The sequence below is a fragment of the Entelurus aequoreus genome, linkage group LG04 (genome assembly GCF_033978785.1).
Source record: "Entelurus aequoreus isolate RoL-2023_Sb linkage group LG04, RoL_Eaeq_v1.1, whole genome shotgun sequence".
NCBI lineage: Eukaryota > Metazoa > Chordata > Actinopteri > Syngnathiformes > Syngnathidae > Entelurus > Entelurus aequoreus.
Window position 1 is genome coordinate 30074440 of NC_084734.1, and position 17043 is coordinate 30091482.

Consider the following 17043-nt stretch of genomic DNA (forward strand, 5'->3'; position numbering starts at 1 on the left):
GGAAAGCAGCTATGCTAGCCGCTATACACCAATGCTTGGTTTTTGGATAATTTTTTTCCTTGAAATTTCTAAAATGCAAAATATACAATTAGAAATTGGCTGTTAAGTCTGGGTTTTTTGCTGATCAATAGTTGAGTAAAAACTTTCAACTGACTGGACGTTGCCAATATAATGCAAGTCATGCATTGGCCGCGAATCGAACCCAGGTCAACTGCTTGGAAGGCCGCTATGCTAACCACTATACCACAAATGCCTAGTAATTAGGTACTTTTAGATTTGAAATTCTAAAATGTAAAATTAACCATAGGAAATTGGCTGTTATCTCTGGGTTTTTTGCTGATCAATAGTTAAGTAAAAACTTTCAACTGACTGGATATTGCCAAGATAACACAAGCAGTGCATTGGCCGTTAACGGAACCGAGGCCCATTGCTTGGAAGGCAGCTATGCTGGCCACATTTCCAACAATATTTGGTCCATGGACAATTGCTGCCTTGAAATTCTAAAAATCTAAAATACACCATATGAAATTGGCTGCTATCATCTAAAATTAGCTGGAATCTCAGGGACATTTGCTTATCAATGGTTGAGTAACAACTTTAAACGGACTGGATTTTGCCAAAACAACCCAAGCCATGCACTGGCTGGGAATCAAAACTGGGTCTATTTGTTGGAAAGCAGCTATGCTAGCCGCTATACACCAATGCTTGGTTCTTGGATAATTGTTTTCTTTGAAATTTCTAAAATTTAAAATAAACAATTAGAAATAGGCTGTTGAGTCCGGGTTTTTTGCTGATAAATAGTTAAGTAAAAACTTTCAACTGACTGGACTTGCCAATTTAATTCAAGTCATGCATTGGCCGGGAATCGAACCCGGGTCAACTGCTTGGAAGGCAGCTATGCTAACCACTATACCACCAATGCCTGGTATTAAGATTATTTTGGTCTTGAAATTCTAAAATGTAAAATTAACCATAGGAAATTGGCTGTTAAGTTTGGGTTTTTTGCTGATAAATAGTTAAGTAAAAACTTTCAACTGACTGGACATTTCCAAGATAACACAAGCCATGCATTGGCCGTTAACGGAACCCAGGTCAATTGCTTGGAAGGCAGCTATGCTGGCCACATTTCCAACAATATTTGGTCCATGGACAATTGCTGCCTTGAAATTCTAAAAATCTAAAATACACCATATGAAATTGGCTGCTATCATCTAAAATTAGCTGGAATCTCAGGGACATTTGCTTATCAATGGTTGAGTAACAACTTTAAACGGACTGGATTTTGCCAAAACAACCCAAGCCATGCACTGGCTGGGAATCAAAACTGGGTCTAATTGTTGGAAAGCAGCTATGCTAGCCGCTATACACCAATGCTTGGTTCTTGGATAATTTTTTTCTTTGAAATTTCTAAAATTTAAAATAAACAATTAGAAATAGGCTGTTGAGTCCGGGTTTTTTGCTGATCAATATTTAAGTAAAAACTTTCAACTGACTGGACTTGCCAATATAACGCAAGTCATGCATTGGCCGGGAATCGAACCCGGGTCAACTGCTTGGAAGGCAGCTATGCTAACCACTATACCACCAATGCCTGGTAATAAGATTATTTTGGTCTTGAAATTCTAAAATGTAAAATTGACCATAGGAAATTGGCTGTTAAGTTTGGGTTTTTTGCTGATAAATAGTTAAGTAAAAACTTTCAACTGACTGGACATTTCCAAGATAACACAAGCCATGCATTGGCCGTTAACGGAACCCAGGTCAATTGCTTGGAAGGCATCTATGCTAGCCACTTTTCCACCAATATTTAGTCCATGGACAATTGCTGCCTTAAAAATTCTAAAATCTAAAATACACCATAGGAAATTGGCTGCCATCATCTAAAATTAGCTGGAATCTCAGGGACGTTTGCTTATCAATGGTTGAGTAACAACTTTAAACAGACTGGATTTTGCCAAAACAACCCAAGCCATGCACTGGCTGGGAATCAAAACTGGGTTTAATTGTTGGAAGGCAGCTATGCTAGCCACTATACACAAATACTTGGTTCTTGGATAATTTTTTTCCTTGAAATTTCTAAAATGTAAAATAAACAATTATAAATTAGCTGTTAAATCTGGGTTTTTTGCTGATCAATAGTTAAGTAAAAACTTTCAACTGACTGGACATTGCCAAAATAACACAAGCAATGCATTGGCCGTTAACGGAACCCAGGTCAATTGCTTTGAAGGCAGCTATGCTAGCCACTTTTCCATTAATATTTAGTCCATGGACAATTATTGCCTTGAAATTCTAAAATCTAAAATACACCATAAGAAATTGGCTGCTATCATCTAAAATTAGCTGGAATCTCAGGGTTGTTTGCTTATCAATGGTTGAGTAACAACTTTAAACAGACTGGACGCTGCCAAAACAACTCAAGCCATGCACTGGCTGGGAATCAAAACTGGGTTTAATTGTTGGAAGGCAGCTATGCTAGCCGCTATACACAAATACTTGGTTTTTGGATAATTTTTTGTTTTGAAATTTCTAAAATGTAAAATAAACAATTAGAAATTGGCTGTTAAGTCCGGGTTTTTTGCTGATCAATAGTTGAGTAAAAGCTTTCAACTGACTGGACGTTGCCAATACAATGCAAGTCATGCATTGGCCGGGAATCGAACCCAGGTCAATTGCTTGGAAGGCAGCTATGCTAACCACTATACCACCAATGCCTAGTAATTAGATTATTTTAGATTTGAAATTCTAAAATGTAAAATTAACCATAGGAAATTGGCTGTTATCTGTGGGTTTTTTGCTGATCAATAGTTAAGTAAAAACTTTCAACTGACTGGATATTGCCAAGATAACACAAGCAGTGCATTGGCCGTTAACGGAACCGAGGTCCATTGCTTGGAAGGCAGCTATGCTGGCCACATTTCCAACAATATTTGGTCCATGGACAATTGCTGCCTTGAAATTCTAAAAATCTAAAATACACCATATGAAATTGGCTGCAATCATCTAAAATTAGCTGGAATCTCAGGGTTGTTTGCTTATCAATGGTTGAGTAACAACTTTAAACAGACTGGACGTTGCCAAAACAACTCAAGCCATGCACTGGCTGGGAATCAACACTGGGTTTAATTGTTGGAAGGCAGCTATGCTAGCCGCTATACACAGATACTTGGTTTTTGGATAATTTTTTGTTTTGAAATTTGAAAAATGTAAAATAAACAATTAGAAATTGGCTTTTAAGTCCGGGTTTTTTGCTGATCAATAAATGAGTAAAAACTTTCAACTGACTGGACTTGCCAATATAATGCTAGTCATGCATTGGCCGGGAATCGAACCCAGGTCAACTGCTTGGAAGGCAGCTATGCTAACCACTATACCACCAATGCCTGGTAATCAGGTAATTTTAGATGTGAAATTCTAAAATGTAAAATTAACCATAGGAAATTGGCTGTTATCTCTGGGTTTTTTGCTGATCAATAGTTAAGTAAAAACTTTCAACTGACTGGATATTGCCAAGATAACACAAGCCATGCATTGGCCGTTAACGGAACCCAGGTCAATTGCTTGGAAGGCAGCTATGCTGGCCACATTTCCAACAATATTTGGTCCATGGACAATTGCTGCCTTGAAATTCTAAAAATCTAAAATACACCATATGAAATTGGCTGCTATCATCTAAAATTAGCTGGAATCTCAGGGACATTTGCTTATCAATGGTTGAGTAACAACTTTAAACGGACTGGATTTTGCCAAAACAACCCAAGCCATGCACTGGCTGGGAATCAAAACTGGGTCTAATTGTTGGAAAGCAGCTATGCTAGCCGCTATACACCAATGCTTGGTTCTTGGATAATTTTTTTCTTTGAAATTTCTAAAATTTAAAATAAACAATTAGAAATAGGCTGTTGAGTCCGGGTTTTTTGCTGATCAATAGTTAAGTAAAAACTTTCAACTGACTGGACTTGCCAATATAATTCAAGTCATGCATTGGCCGGGAATCGAACCCGGGTCAACTGCTTGGAAGGCAGCTATGCTAACCACTATACCACCAATGCCTGGTAATAAGATTATTTTGGTCTTGAAATTCTAAAAGGTAAAATTAACCATTGGAAATTGGCTGTTAAGTTTGGGTTTTTTGCTGATAAATAGTTAAGTAAAAACTTTCAACTGACTGGACATTGCCAAGATAACACAAGCCATGCATTGGCCGTTAACGGAACCCAGGTCAATTGCTTTGAAAGCATCTATGCTAGCCACTTTTCCACCAATATTTAGTCCATGGACAATTGCTGCCTTAAAAATTCTAAAATCTAAAATACACCATAGGAAATTGGCTGCCATCATCTAAAATTAGCTGGAATCTCAGGGACGTTTGCTTATCAATGGTTGAGTAACAACTTTAAACGGACTGGATTTTGCCAAAACAACCCAAGCCATGCACTGGCTGGGAATCAAAACTGGGTTTAATTGTTGGAAGGCAGCTATGCTAGCTGCTATACACAAATACTTGGTTCTTGGATAATTTTTTTCCTTGAAATTTCTAAAATGTAAAATAAACAATTAGAAATTAGCTGTTAAATCTGGGTTTTTGCTGCTCAATAGTTGAGTAAAAACTTTCAACTGACTGGACGTTGCCAATATAATGTAAGTCATGCATTGGCCGGGAATCGAACCCAGGTCAACTGCTTGGAAGGCAGCTATGCTAACCACTATACCACCAATGCCTAGTGATTAGGTAATTTTAGATTTGAAATTCTAAAATGTAAAATTAACCATAGGAAATTGGCTGTTATCTCTGGGTTTTTTGCTGATCAATAGTTAAGTAAAAACTTTCAACTGACTGGATATTGCCAAGATAACACAAGCAGTGCATTGGCCGTTAACGGAACCGAGGTCCATTGCTTGGAAGGCAGCTGTGCTAGCCACTTTTCCACCAATATTTAGTCCATGGACAATTGCTGCCTTGAAATTCTAAAATCTGAAATGCACCATATGAAATTGGCTGCTATCATCTAAAATTAGCTGGAATCTCAGGGACGTTTGCTTATCAATGGTTGAGTAACAACTTTAAACGGACTGGATTTTGCCAAAACAACCCAAGCCATGCACTGGCTGGGAATCAAAACTGGGTCTAATTGTTGGAAAGCAGCTATGCTAGCCGCTATACACCAATGCTTGGTTCTTGGATAATTTTTTTCCTTGAAATTTCTAAAATGCAAAATATACAATTAGAAATTGGCTGTTAAGTCTGGGTTTTTTGCTGATCAATAGATAAGTAAATACTTTGAACTGACTGGATATTGCCAAGATAACACAAGCCATGCATTGGCCGGAAACGGAACCCAGGTCAATTGCTTGGAAGGCAGCTATGCTAGCCACTTTTCCACCAATATTTAGTCCATGGACAATTGCTGCCTTAAAATTCTAAAATCTAAAATACACCATAGGAAATTGGCTGCGATCATCTAAAATTAGCTGGAATCTCAGGGTTGTTTGCTTATCAATGGTTGAGTAACAACTTTAAACAGACTGGACGTTGCCAAAACAACTCAAGCCATGCACTGGCTGGGAATCAAAACTGGGTTTGATTGTTGGAAGGCAGCTATGCTAGCCGCTTTACACAGATACTTGGTTTTTGGATAATTTTTTGTTTTGAAATTTGTAAAATGTAAAATAAACAATTAGAAATTGGCTTTTAAGTCCGGGTTTTTTGCTGATCAATAAATGAGTAAAAACTTTCAACTGACTGCACTTGCCAATATAATGCAAGTCATGCATTGGCCGGGAATCGAACCCAGGTCAACTGCTTGGAAGGCAGCTATGCTAACCACTATACCACCAATGCCTGTTAATTAGGTAATTTTAGATTTGAAATTCTAAAATGTAAAATTAACCATAGGAAATTGGCTGTTATCTCTGGGTTTTTTGCTGATCAATAGTTAAGTAAAAACTTTCAACTGACTGGATATTGCCAAGATAACACAAGCAGTGCATTGGCCGTTAACGGAACCGAGGTCCATTGCTTGGAAGGCAGCTATGCTGGCCACATTTCCAACAATATTTGGTCCATGGACAATTGCTGCCTTGAAATTATAAAAATCTAAAATACACCATATGAAATTGGCTGCTATCATCTAAAATTAGCTGGAATCTCAGGGACATTTGCTTATCAATGGTTGAGTAACAACTTTAAACGGACTGGATTTTGCCAAAACAACCCAAGCCATGCACTGGCTGGGAATCAAAACTGGGTCTAATTGTTGGAAAGCAGCTATGCTAGCCGCTATACACCAATGCTTGGTTCTTGGATAATTTTTTTCTTTGAAATTTCTAAAATTTAAAATAAACAATTAGAAATAGGCTGTTGAGTCCGGGTTTTTTGCTGATCAATAGTTAAGTAAAAACTTTCAACTGACTGGACTTGCCAATATAATTCAAGTCATGCATTGGCCGGGAATCGAACCCGGGTCAACTGCTTGGAAGGCAGCTATGCTAACCACTATACCACCAATGCCTGGTAATAAGATTATTTTGGTCTTGAAATTCTAAAAGGTAAAATTAACCATTGGAAATTGGCTGTTAAGTCTGGGTTTTTTGCTGATAAATAGTTAAGTAAAAACTTTCAACTGACTGGACATTGCCAAGATAACACAAGCCATGCATTGGCCGTTAACGGAACCCAGGTCAATTGCTTGGAAAGCATCTATGCTAGCCACTTTTCCACCAATATTTAGTCCATGGACAATTGCTGCCTTAAAAATTCTAAAATCTAAAATACACCATAGGAAATTGGCTGCCATCATCTAAAATTAGCTGGAATCTCAGGGACGTTTGCTTATCAATGGTTGAGTAACAACTTTAAACGGACTGGATTTTGCCAAAACAACCCAAGCCATGCACTGGCTGGGAATCAAAACTGGGTTTAATTGTTGGAAGGCAGCTATGCTAGCTGCTATACACAAATACTTGGTTCTTGGATAATTTTTTTCCTTGAAATTTCTAAAATGTAAAATAAACAATTAGAAATTAGCTGTTAAATCTGGGTTTTTGCTGCTCAATAGTTGAGTAAAAACTTTCAACTGACTGGACGTTGCCAATATAATGCAAGTCATGCATTGGCCGGGAATCGAACCCAGGTCAACTGCTTGGAAGGCAGCTATGCTAACCACTATACCACCAATGCCTAGTGATTAGGTAATTTTAGATCTGAAATTCTAAAATGTAAAATTAACCATAGGAAATTGGCTGTTATCTCTGGGTTTTTTGCTGATCAATAGTTAAGTAAAAACTTTCAACTGACTGGATATTGCCAAGATAACACAAGCAGTGCATTGGCCGTTAACGGAACCGAGGTCCATTGCTTGGAAGGCAGCTGTGCTAGCCACTTTTCCACCAATATTTAGTCCATGGACAATTGCTGCCTTGAAATTCTAAAATCTGAAATGCACCATATGAAATTGGCTGCTATCATCTAAAATTAGCTGGAATCTCAGGGACGTTTGCTTATCATTGGTTGAGTAACAACTTTAAACGGACTGGATTTTGCCAAAACAACCCAAGCCATGCACTGGCTGGGAATCAAAACTGGGTCTAATTGTTGGAAAGCAGCTATGCTAGCCGCTATACACCAATGCTTGGTTCTTGGATAATTTTTTTCCTTGAAATTTCTAAAATGCAAAATATACAATTAGAAATTGGCTGTTAAGTCTGGGTTTTTGCTGCTCAATAGTTAAGTAAATACTTTCAACTGACTGGATATTGCCAAGATAACACAAGCCATGCATTGGCCGGAAACGGAACCCAGGTCAATTGCTTGGAAGGCAGCTATGCTAGCCACTTTTCCACCAATATTTAGTCCATGGACAATTGCTGCCTTAAAATTCTAAAATCTAAAATATACCATAGGAAATTGGCTGCAATCATCTAAAATTAGCTGGAATCTCAGGGTTGTTTGCTTATCAATGGTTGAGTAACAACTTTAAACGGACTGGATTTTGCCAAAACAACCCAGGCCATGCACTGGCTGGGAATCAAAACTGGGTTTAATTGTTGGAAGGCAGCTATGCTAGCCGCTATACACAGATACTTGGTTTTTGGATAATTTTTTGTTTTGAAATTTGTAAAATATAAAATAAACAATTAGAAATTGGCTTTTAAGTCCGGGTTTTTTGCTGATCAATAAATGAGTAAAAACTTTCAACTGACTGGACTTGCCAAGATAACACAAGCAATGCATTGGCCGTTAACGGAACCCAGGTCAATTGCTTGGAAGGCAGCTATGCTGGCCACATTTCCAACAATATTTGGTCCATGGACAATTGCTGCCTTGAAATTCTAAAAATCTAAAATACACCATATGAAATTGGCTGCTATCATCTAAAATTAGCTGGAATCTCAGGGACATTTGCTTATCAATGGTTGAGTAACAACTTTAAACGGACTGGATTTTGCCAAAACAACCCAAGCCATGCACTGGCTGGGAATCAAAACTGGGTCTAATTGTTGGAAAGCAGCTATGCTAGCCGCTATACACCAATGCTTGGTTCTTGGATAATTTTTTTCTTTGAAATTTCTAAAATTTAAAATAAACAATTAGAAATAGGCTGTTGAGTCCGGGTTTTTTGCTGATCAATAGTTAAGTAAAAACTTTCAACTGACTGGACTTGCCAATATAATTCAAGTCATGCATTGGCCGGGAATCGAACCCGGGTCAACTGCTTGGAAGGCAGCTATGCTAACCACTATACCACCAATGCCTGGTAATAAGATTATTTTGGTCTTGAAATTCTAAAAGGTAAAATTAACCATTGGAAATTGGCTGTTAAGTTTGGGTTTTTTGCTGATAAATAGTTAAGTAAAAACTTTCAACTGACTGGACATTGCCAAGATAACACAAGCCATGCATTGGCCGTTAACGGAACCCAGGTCAATTGCTTTGAAAGCATCTATGCTAGCCACTTTTCCACCAATATTTAGTCCATGGACAATTGCTGCCTTAAAAATTCTAAAATCTAAAATACACCATAGGAAATTGGCTGCCATCATCTAAAATTAGCTGGAATCTCAGGGACGTTTGCTTATCAATGGTTGAGTAACAACTTTAAACGGACTGGATTTTGCCAAAACAACCCAAGCCATGCACTGGCTGGGAATCAAAACTGGGTTTAATTGTTGGAAGGCAGCTATGCTAGCTGCTATACACAAATACTTGGTTCTTGGATAATTTTTTTCCTTGAAATTTCTAAAATGTAAAATAAACAATTAGAAATTAGCTGTTAAATCTGGGTTTTTGCTGCTCAATAGTTGAGTAAAAACTTTCAACTGACTGGACGTTGCCAATATAATGTAAGTCATGCATTGGCCGGGAATCGAACCCAGGTCAACTGCTTGGAAGGCAGCTATGCTAACCACTATACCACCAATGCCTAGTGATTAGGTAATTTTAGATTTGAAATTCTAAAATGTAAAATTAACCATAGGAAATTGGCTGTTATCTCTGGGTTTTTTGCTGATCAATAGTTAAGTAAAAACTTTCAACTGACTGGATATTGCCAAGATAACACAAGCAGTGCATTGGCCGTTAACGGAACCGAGGTCCATTGCTTGGAAGGCAGCTGTGCTAGCCACTTTTCCACCAATATTTAGTCCATGGACAATTGCTGCCTTGAAATTCTAAAATCTGAAATGCACCATATGAAATTGGCTGCTATCATCTAAAATTAGCTGGAATCTCAGGGACGTTTGCTTATCAATGGTTGAGTAACAACTTTAAACGGACTGGATTTTGCCAAAACAACCCAAGCCATGCACTGGCTGGGAATCAAAACTGGGTCTAATTGTTGGAAAGCAGCTATGCTAGCCGCTATACACCAATGCTTGGTTCTTGGATAATTTTTTTCCTTGAAATTTCTAAAATGCAAAATATACAATTAGAAATTGGCTGTTAAGTCTGGGTTTTTTGCTGATCAATAGATAAGTAAATACTTTGAACTGACTGGATATTGCCAAGATAACACAAGCCATGCATTGGCCGGAAACGGAACCCAGGTCAATTGCTTGGAAGGCAGCTATGCTAGCCACTTTTCCACCAATATTTAGTCCATGGACAATTGCTGCCTTAAAATTCTAAAATCTAAAATACACCATAGGAAATTGGCTGCGATCATCTAAAATTAGCTGGAATCTCAGGGTTGTTTGCTTATCAATGGTTGAGTAACAACTTTAAACAGACTGGACGTTGCCAAAACAACTCAAGCCATGCACTGGCTGGGAATCAAAACTGGGTTTGATTGTTGGAAGGCAGCTATGCTAGCCGCTTTACACAGATACTTGGTTTTTGGATAATTTTTTGTTTTGAAATTTGTAAAATGTAAAATAAACAATTAGAAATTGGCTTTTAAGTCCGGGTTTTTTGCTGATCAATAAATGAGTAAAAACTTTCAACTGACTGCACTTGCCAATATAATGCAAGTCATGCATTGGCCGGGAATCGAACCCAGGTCAACTGCTTGGAAGGCAGCTATGCTAACCACTATACCACCAATGCCTGTTAATTAGGTAATTTTAGATTTGAAATTCTAAAATGTAAAATTAACCATAGGAAATTGGCTGTTATCTCTGGGTTTTTTGCTGATCAATAGTTAAGTAAAAACTTTCAACTGACTGGATATTGCCAAGATAACACAAGCAGTGCATTGGCCGTTAACGGAACCGAGGTCCATTGCTTGGAAGGCAGCTATGCTGGCCACATTTCCAACAATATTTGGTCCATGGACAATTGCTGCCTTGAAATTATAAAAATCTAAAATACACCATATGAAATTGGCTGCTATCATCTAAAATTAGCTGGAATCTCAGGGACATTTGCTTATCAATGGTTGAGTAAAAACTTTAAACGGACTGGACTTGCCAAGATAACACAAGCAATGCATTGGCCGTTAACGGAACCCAGGTCAATTGCTTGGAAGGCAGCTATGCTGGCCACATTTCCAACAATATTTGGTCCATGGACAATTGCTGCCTTGAAATTCTAAAAATCTAAAATACACCATATGAAATTGGCTGCTATCATCTAAAATTAGCTGGAATCTCAGGGACATTTGCTTATCAATGGTTGAGTAACAACTTTAAACGGACTGGATTTTGCCAAAACAACCCAAGCCATGCACTGGCTGGGAATCAAAACTGGGTCTAATTGTTGGAAAGCAGCTATGCTAGCCGCTATACACCAATGCTTGGTTCTTGGATAATTTTTTTCTTTGAAATTTCTAAAATTTAAAATAAACAATTAGAAATAGGCTGTTGAGTCCGGGTTTTTTGCTGATCAATAGTTAAGTAAAAACTTTCAACTGACTGGACTTGCCAATATAATTCAAGTCATGCATTGGCCGGGAATCGAACCCGGGTCAACTGCTTGGAAGGCAGCTATGCTAACCACTATACCACCAATGCCTGGTAATAAGATTATTTTGGTCTTGAAATTCTAAAAGGTAAAATTAACCATTGGAAATTGGCTGTTAAGTCTGGGTTTTTTGCTGATAAATAGTTAAGTAAAAACTTTCAACTGACTGGACATTGCCAAGATAACACAAGCCATGCATTGGCCGTTAACGGAACCCAGGTCAATTGCTTGGAAAGCATCTATGCTAGCCACTTTTCCACCAATATTTAGTCCATGGACAATTGCTGCCTTAAAAATTCTAAAATCTAAAATACACCATAGGAAATTGGCTGCCATCATCTAAAATTAGCTGGAATCTCAGGGACGTTTGCTTATCAATGGTTGAGTAACAACTTTAAACGGACTGGATTTTGCCAAAACAACCCAAGCCATGCACTGGCTGGGAATCAAAACTGGGTTTAATTGTTGGAAGGCAGCTATGCTAGCTGCTATACACAAATACTTGGTTCTTGGATAATTTTTTTCCTTGAAATTTCTAAAATGTAAAATAAACAATTAGAAATTAGCTGTTAAATCTGGGTTTTTGCTGCTCAATAGTTGAGTAAAAACTTTCAACTGACTGGACGTTGCCAATATAATGCAAGTCATGCATTGGCCGGGAATCGAACCCAGGTCAACTGCTTGGAAGGCAGCTATGCTAACCACTATACCACCAATGCCTAGTGATTAGGTAATTTTAGATCTGAAATTCTAAAATGTAAAATTAACCATAGGAAATTGGCTGTTATCTCTGGGTTTTTTGCTGATCAATAGTTAAGTAAAAACTTTCAACTGACTGGATATTGCCAAGATAACACAAGCAGTGCATTGGCCGTTAACGGAACCGAGGTCCATTGCTTGGAAGGCAGCTGTGCTAGCCACTTTTCCACCAATATTTAGTCCATGGACAATTGCTGCCTTGAAATTCTAAAATCTGAAATGCACCATATGAAATTGGCTGCTATCATCTAAAATTAGCTGGAATCTCAGGGACGTTTGCTTATCATTGGTTGAGTAACAACTTTAAACGGACTGGATTTTGCCAAAACAACCCAAGCCATGCACTGGCTGGGAATCAAAACTGGGTCTAATTGTTGGAAAGCAGCTATGCTAGCCGCTATACACCAATGCTTGGTTCTTGGATAATTTTTTTCCTTGAAATTTCTAAAATGCAAAATATACAATTAGAAATTGGCTGTTAAGTCTGGGTTTTTGCTGCTCAATAGTTAAGTAAATACTTTCAACTGACTGGATATTGCCAAGATAACACAAGCCATGCATTGGCCGGAAACGGAACCCAGGTCAATTGCTTGGAAGGCAGCTATGCTAGCCACTTTTCCACCAATATTTAGTCCATGGACAATTGCTGCCTTAAAATTCTAAAATCTAAAATATACCATAGGAAATTGGCTGCAATCATCTAAAATTAGCTGGAATCTCAGGGTTGTTTGCTTATCAATGGTTGAGTAACAACTTTAAACGGACTGGATTTTGCCAAAACAACCCAGGCCATGCACTGGCTGGGAATCAAAACTGGGTTTAATTGTTGGAAGGCAGCTATGCTAGCCGCTATACACAGATACTTGGTTTTTGGATAATTTTTTGTTTTGAAATTTGTAAAATATAAAATAAACAATTAGAAATTGGCTTTTAAGTCCGGGTTTTTTGCTGATCAATAAATGAGTAAAAACTTTCAACTGACTGGACTTGCCAAGATAACACAAGCAATGCATTGGCCGTTAACGGAACCCAGGTCAATTGCTTGGAAGGCAGCTATGCTGGCCACATTTCCAACAATATTTGGTCCATGGACAATTGCTGCCTTGAAATTCTAAAAATCTAAAATACACCATATGAAATTGGCTGCTATCATCTAAAATTAGCTGGAATCTCAGGGACATTTGCTTATCAATGGTTGAGTAACAACTTTAAACGGACTGGATTTTGCCAAAACAACCCAAGCCATGCACTGGCTGGGAATCAAAACTGGGTCTAATTGTTGGAAAGCAGCTATGCTAGCCGCTATACACCAATGCTTGGTTCTTGGATAATTTTTTTCTTTGAAATTTCTAAAATTTAAAATAAACAATTAGAAAAAGGCTGTTGAGTCCGGGTTTTTTGCTGATCAATAGTTAAGTAAAAACTTTCAACTGACTGGACATGCCAATATAATTCAAGTCATGCATTGGCCGGGAATCGAACCCGGGTCAACTGCTTGGAAGGCAGCTATGCTAACCACTATACCACCAATGCCTGGTAATAAGATTAGTTTGGTCTTGAAATTCTAAAATGTAAAATTAACCATTGGAAATTGGCTGTTAAGTTTGGGTTTTTTGCTGATAAATAGTTAAGTAAAAACTTTCAACTGACTGGACATTGCCAAGATAACACAAGCCATGCATTGGCCGTTAACGGAACCCAGGTCAATTGCTTGGAAGGCATCTATGCTAGCCACTTTTCCACCAATATTTAGTCCATGGACAATTGCTGCCTTAAAATTCTAAAATCTAAAATATACCATAGGAAATTGGCTGCAATCATCTAAAATTAGCTGGAATCTCAGGGTTGTTTGCTTATCAATGGTTGAGTAACAACTTTAAACAGACTGGATGTTGCCAAAACAACTCAAGCCATGCACTGGCTGGGAATCAAAACTGGGTTTAATTGTTGGAAGGCAGCTATGCTAGCCGCTATACACAGATACTTGGTTTTTGGATAATTTTTTGTTTTGAAATTTGTAAAATATAAAATAAACAATTACAAATTGGCTTTTAAGTCCGGGTTTTTTGCTGATCAATAAATGAGTAAAAACTTTCAACTGACTGGACTTGCCAAGATAACACAAGCAATGCATTGGCCGTTAACGGAACCCAGGTCAATTGCTTGGAAGGCAGCTATGCTGGCCACATTTCCAACAATATTTGGTCCATGGACAATTGCTGCCTTGAAATTCTAAAAATCTAAAATACACCATATGAAATTGGCTGCTATCATCTAAAATTAGCTGGAATCTCAGGGACATTTGCTTATCAATGGTTGAGTAACAACTTTAAACGGACTGGATTTTGCCAAAACAACCCAAGCCATGCACTGGCTGGGAATCAAAACTGGGTTTAATTGTTGGAAGGCAGCTATGCTAGCCGCTATACACAGATACTTGGTTTTTGGATAATTTTTTGTTTTGAAATTTGTAAAATGTAAAATAAACAATAAGAAATTGGCTTTTAAGTCCGGGTTTTTTGCTGATCAATAAATGAGTAAAAACTTTCAACTGACTGGACTTGCCAATATAATTCAAGTCATGCATTAGCCGGGAATCGAACCCGGGTCAACTGCTTGGAAGGCAGCTATGCTAACCACTATACCACCAATGCCTGGTAAAAAGATTATTTTGGTCTTGAAATTCTAAAATGTAAAATTAACCTTAGGAAATTGGCTGTTAAGTTTGGGTTTTTTGCTGATAAATAGTTAAGTAAAAACTTTCAACTGACTGGACATTGCCAAGATAACACAAGCCATGCATTGACCGTTAACGGAACCCAGGTCAATTGCTTGGAAGGCATCTATGCTAGCCACTTTTCCACCAATATTTAGTCCATGGACAATTGCTGCCTTAAAAATTCTAAAATCTAAAATACACCATAGGAAATTGGCTGCCATCATCTAAAATTAGCTGGAATCTCAGGGACGTTTGCTTATCAATGGTTGAGTAACAACTTTAAACAAACTGGATTTTGCCAAAACAACCCAAGCCATGCACTGGCTGGGAATCAAAACTGGGTCTAATTGTTGGAAGGCAGCTATGCTAGCCGCTATACACAGATACTTGGTTTTTGGATAATTTTTTGTTTTGAAATTTGTCAAATGTAAAATAAACAATTACAAATTGGCTTTTAAGTCCGGGTTTTTTGCTGATCAATAAATGAGTAAAAACTTTCAACTGACTGGACTTGCCAATATAATGCAAGTCATGCATTGGCCGGGAATCGAACCCAGGTCAACTGCTTGGAAGGCAGCTATGCTAACCACTATACCACCAATGCCTGGTAAACAGGTAATTTTAGATTTGAAATTCTAAAATGTAAAATTAACCATAGGAAATTGGCTGTTATCTCTGGGTTTTTTGCTGATCAATAGTTAAGTAAAAACTTTCAACTGACTGGATATTGCCAAGATAACACAAGCAGTGCATTGGCCGTTAACGGAACCCAGGTCCATTGCTTGGAAGGCATTTATGCTGGCCACATTTCCAACAATATTTGGTCCATGGACAATTGCTGCCTTGAAATTCTAAAAATCTAAAATACACCATATGAAATTGGCTGCTATCATCTAAAATTAGCTGGAATCTCAGGGACATTTGCTTATCAATGGTTGAGTAACAACTTTAAACGGACTGGATTTTGCCAAAACAACCCAAGCCATGCACTGGCTGGGAATCAAAACTGGGTCTAATTGTTGGAAAGCAGCTATGCTAGCCGCTATACACCAATGCTTGGTTCTTAGATAATTTTTTTCTTTGAAATTTCTAAAATTTAAAATAAACAATTAGAAATAGGCTGTTGAGTCTGGGTTTTTGCTGATCAATAGTTAAGTAAAAACTTTCAACTGACTGGACTTGCCAATATAATTTAAGTCATGCAACGAACCCGGGTCAACTGCTTGAAAGGCAGCTATGCTAACCACTATACCACCAATGTCTGGTAATAAGATTATTTTGGTTTTGAAATTCTAAAATGTAAAATTAACCATAGGAAATTGGCTGTTATCTCTGGGTTTTTTGCTGATCAATAGTTAAGTAAAAACTTTCAACTGACTGGATATTGCCAAGATAACACAAGCAGTGCATTGGCCGTTAACGGAACCGAGGTCCATTGCTTGGAAGGCAGCTATGCTGGCCACATTTCCAACAATATTTGGTCCATGGACAATTGCTGCCTTGAAATTCTAAAAATCTAAAATACACCATATGAAATTGGCTGCTATCATCTAAAATTAGCTGGAATCTCAGGGTTGTTTGCTTATCAATGGTTGAGTAACAACTTTAAACAGACTGGACGTTGCCAAAAAATCTTGGATAATTTTTTTCCTTGAAATTTCTAAAATGTAAAATAAACAATTAGAAATTAGCTGTTAAATCTGGGTTTTTGCTGATCAATAGTTGAGTAAAAACTTTCAACTGACTGGACGTTGCCAATATAATGCAAGTCATGCATTGGCTGGGAATCGAACCCAGGTCAACTGCTTGGAAGGCAGCTATGCTAACCACTATACCACCAATGCCTGGTACTTATATAATTTTTGCCATGAAATTTTAAAATGTAAAATAAACCAAAGGAAATTGGCTGTTATCTCTGGGTTTTTTGCTGATCAATAGCTAAGTAAAAACTTGTAACTGACTGGATATTGCCAAGATAACACAAGCCATGCATTGGCCGGAAACGGAACCCAGGTCAATTGCTTGGAAGGCAGCTATGCTAGCCACTATGCCACCAATATTTAGTCCATGGACAATTGTTGCCTTGAAATTCTAAAATCTAAAATAAACCATAGGAAAGTGGCTGCTATCATCTAAAATTAGCTGGAATCTCAGGGTCGTTTGCTTA

At 37.8% G+C, this 17043-nt stretch overlaps 17 non-coding genes across 17 annotated transcripts; all 17 read right to left on the reverse strand.

The window, feature by feature from the left end:
- Positions 1–850: 850 nt before the first annotated feature.
- trnag-ucc (transfer RNA glycine (anticodon UCC)) lies at positions 851–922 on the reverse strand. Its single transcript has one exon. It is a non-coding gene; the product is annotated as a tRNA-Gly (tRNA).
- Positions 923–1519: 597 nt separating this feature from the next.
- Positions 1520–1591, reverse strand: trnag-ucc (transfer RNA glycine (anticodon UCC)). The gene has a single exon. It is a non-coding gene; the product is annotated as a tRNA-Gly (tRNA).
- Positions 1592–3311: 1720 nt separating this feature from the next.
- On the reverse strand, positions 3312–3383 carry trnag-ucc (transfer RNA glycine (anticodon UCC)). The gene has a single exon. It is a non-coding gene; the product is annotated as a tRNA-Gly (tRNA).
- A 597-nt stretch (positions 3384–3980) lies between these two features.
- On the reverse strand, positions 3981–4052 carry trnag-ucc (transfer RNA glycine (anticodon UCC)). The gene has a single exon. It is a non-coding gene; the product is annotated as a tRNA-Gly (tRNA).
- A 597-nt stretch (positions 4053–4649) lies between these two features.
- On the reverse strand, positions 4650–4721 carry trnag-ucc (transfer RNA glycine (anticodon UCC)). The gene has a single exon. It is a non-coding gene; the product is annotated as a tRNA-Gly (tRNA).
- A 1049-nt stretch (positions 4722–5770) lies between these two features.
- Positions 5771–5842, reverse strand: trnag-ucc (transfer RNA glycine (anticodon UCC)). The gene has a single exon. It is a non-coding gene; the product is annotated as a tRNA-Gly (tRNA).
- A 597-nt stretch (positions 5843–6439) lies between these two features.
- Positions 6440–6511, reverse strand: trnag-ucc (transfer RNA glycine (anticodon UCC)). The gene has a single exon. It is a non-coding gene; the product is annotated as a tRNA-Gly (tRNA).
- Positions 6512–7108: 597 nt separating this feature from the next.
- On the reverse strand, positions 7109–7180 carry trnag-ucc (transfer RNA glycine (anticodon UCC)). The gene has a single exon. It is a non-coding gene; the product is annotated as a tRNA-Gly (tRNA).
- Positions 7181–8681: 1501 nt separating this feature from the next.
- On the reverse strand, positions 8682–8753 carry trnag-ucc (transfer RNA glycine (anticodon UCC)). The gene has a single exon. It is a non-coding gene; the product is annotated as a tRNA-Gly (tRNA).
- A 597-nt stretch (positions 8754–9350) lies between these two features.
- trnag-ucc (transfer RNA glycine (anticodon UCC)) lies at positions 9351–9422 on the reverse strand. The gene has a single exon. It is a non-coding gene; the product is annotated as a tRNA-Gly (tRNA).
- A 1049-nt stretch (positions 9423–10471) lies between these two features.
- On the reverse strand, positions 10472–10543 carry trnag-ucc (transfer RNA glycine (anticodon UCC)). The gene has a single exon. It is a non-coding gene; the product is annotated as a tRNA-Gly (tRNA).
- Positions 10544–11376: 833 nt separating this feature from the next.
- On the reverse strand, positions 11377–11448 carry trnag-ucc (transfer RNA glycine (anticodon UCC)). The gene has a single exon. It is a non-coding gene; the product is annotated as a tRNA-Gly (tRNA).
- A 597-nt stretch (positions 11449–12045) lies between these two features.
- On the reverse strand, positions 12046–12117 carry trnag-ucc (transfer RNA glycine (anticodon UCC)). The gene has a single exon. It is a non-coding gene; the product is annotated as a tRNA-Gly (tRNA).
- A 1501-nt stretch (positions 12118–13618) lies between these two features.
- Positions 13619–13690, reverse strand: trnag-ucc (transfer RNA glycine (anticodon UCC)). The gene has a single exon. It is a non-coding gene; the product is annotated as a tRNA-Gly (tRNA).
- A 1049-nt stretch (positions 13691–14739) lies between these two features.
- On the reverse strand, positions 14740–14811 carry trnag-ucc (transfer RNA glycine (anticodon UCC)). Its single transcript has one exon. It is a non-coding gene; the product is annotated as a tRNA-Gly (tRNA).
- Positions 14812–15408: 597 nt separating this feature from the next.
- Positions 15409–15480, reverse strand: trnag-ucc (transfer RNA glycine (anticodon UCC)). The gene has a single exon. It is a non-coding gene; the product is annotated as a tRNA-Gly (tRNA).
- A 1168-nt stretch (positions 15481–16648) lies between these two features.
- trnag-ucc (transfer RNA glycine (anticodon UCC)) lies at positions 16649–16720 on the reverse strand. The gene has a single exon. It is a non-coding gene; the product is annotated as a tRNA-Gly (tRNA).
- Between the last annotated feature and the right edge of the window lie 323 nt (positions 16721–17043).